Source organism: Glycine max, chromosome 14, assembly GCF_000004515.6.
Source record: "Glycine max cultivar Williams 82 chromosome 14, Glycine_max_v4.0, whole genome shotgun sequence".
Taxonomy (NCBI): Eukaryota; Viridiplantae; Streptophyta; class Magnoliopsida; order Fabales; family Fabaceae; genus Glycine; species Glycine max.
Genome location: NC_038250.2, coordinates 35,003,206 through 35,004,965, shown reverse-complemented (window position 1 = coordinate 35,004,965; position 1,760 = coordinate 35,003,206). Strand labels below are relative to the sequence as shown.

Below are 1,760 nucleotides of genomic sequence, written 5' to 3'. Positions count from 1 at the left end.
TATTTTATTGCTTTAATCCTTATAAAAAAAATCACACATTTTTTCCTGGACTTGCAAAAATAAGCTCAACAACAAATAGCACAATAAGTTATTACAATATACTAGCTTCATCCGATCCCATTTAACCTTTGGACCGCCAAATTTTGGACACAGGACACATCCTCTCACAAACAATGAGTCACATCAAAAAACGCTTGATATTAACATTGGTCACAATTTGGTATATATTTCCCAGCCCCAAAACATCAAGGATCACCACAACTCCGCAAAAACAGTTAAAATCCTTGATTTACATTTATAATCGGTCACGCTAATTCACACTAAGTACGAAATTTAGCCACAAGAATGTAGATATAAATTACAAGAACAAATGCTTCCGTAGATTTAAAAAACTGACGAAAAAACCCCAGATTTTGATATAAGCCTAAGGTTTCTTCTTCCAATATATTAGAAAACACAAAAAGCAGACAGAAATGCAACTTCAATAATTTGGTTACAAAAACTAAAAACACATATTAGGCAAAAGAAAATACGATAAATAATTGCATAAAGCAAGAACAGGGAACCATCAGAAACCAGAATTTTATCCCCAAATGCTATAAAAGCAGTACGGTCCGCATCATGGTTAGGGTTAAGAAACCCCCATCACATGGTTCCCTCATCCCATTTGGTTTCGAATCACACATCACTTGCAGTCAAATTAATTAAAAAATGAAATACATAAAAAATTAAAACAGAGAATTAAAAAACAAAGATAAGAATACTTGGTGGTGATTAAAGGAAAAGAGCTCAGATTGAATATGGGTATGAGAAAATTATCAGCACTGAAACATCAGAGTGGTGCATGACTTTCTCTAGATCTCATCACAGCCCAAGAAATTCAGAGTGTCATACAAAAACACCGAAAAATCAAGAATGCAAAAACACAAAAAGAATTAGAACGAGAGGTTGAGAAATCTGTATGAAAGATGACGGAGGAGGCAGAGTTTCAGGGTCGGTTATATAAGAGAACACGGAGAAACCCTAATTCACTATTTGAAAGCCCACTGAATTTTTGACAGATTTACCCGTATTAGGTTTTCTTTTTAACGCCTACCCGAGAAAATGGCCCGCTCCATCTATCATCATCCATCACACGCCCCAAAACCTGGTGTGTTATAAATAACTTAACTAAAACTCTATTTTTAATTAAGTTAGAACAATTCTACAATAATTGACTCATATAATATCTTGAAAAAATAATAATATTTTTAATAATTTGAAAAAAAAAGTCAGAGAAAAAAAGAAAGAAAAACACTCTATGAGAAAATAAAAAAGTATATATTTTTTAGATAATAAAAAGTATAATAGATCATAGTAACCAACGAAACAAAAGCATTTGCTTGGATAGAAATGGATTTAAATACTAACTTAAAAAAATACAAATGAAATTCCAAAACTTTTTGAGAAATAATGACAAAAATAATTAATATTTTAAAAGCTAACCTAATGCTAAAGGATATTTTAAGGAATGTAAAAAGTGAAAATAAAAATAGAAGATAACTATTAATTTATCTTGTGAAATTAAAGGTCTTAGATGATACACTGGTTGGCTTAAAGAGAGATGGTGTTAGGTTAAAACCCGAGCATTGATTCAATCAATAGATGTATTAGTTTAAGGTTTAATAGTTGAATCATAGTTAAATCGTGGTTGAATTGATTTTATATTTTTAATATTATATAATATTTTAAGTAATAAAATAATATAATATTATAAAAAA

The 1,760-nt window shown here is 30.0% G+C and overlaps 1 non-coding gene across 1 annotated transcript; it reads right to left on the bottom strand.

Annotated features, from left to right (window-relative positions):
* Positions 1 to 785: 785 nt before the first annotated feature.
* On the bottom strand, positions 786 to 873 carry LOC112999438 (small nucleolar RNA Z221/R21b). The gene has a single exon (XR_003264625.1). It is a non-coding gene; the product is annotated as a small nucleolar RNA Z221/R21b (small nucleolar RNA).
* Between the last annotated feature and the right edge of the window lie 887 nt (positions 874 to 1,760).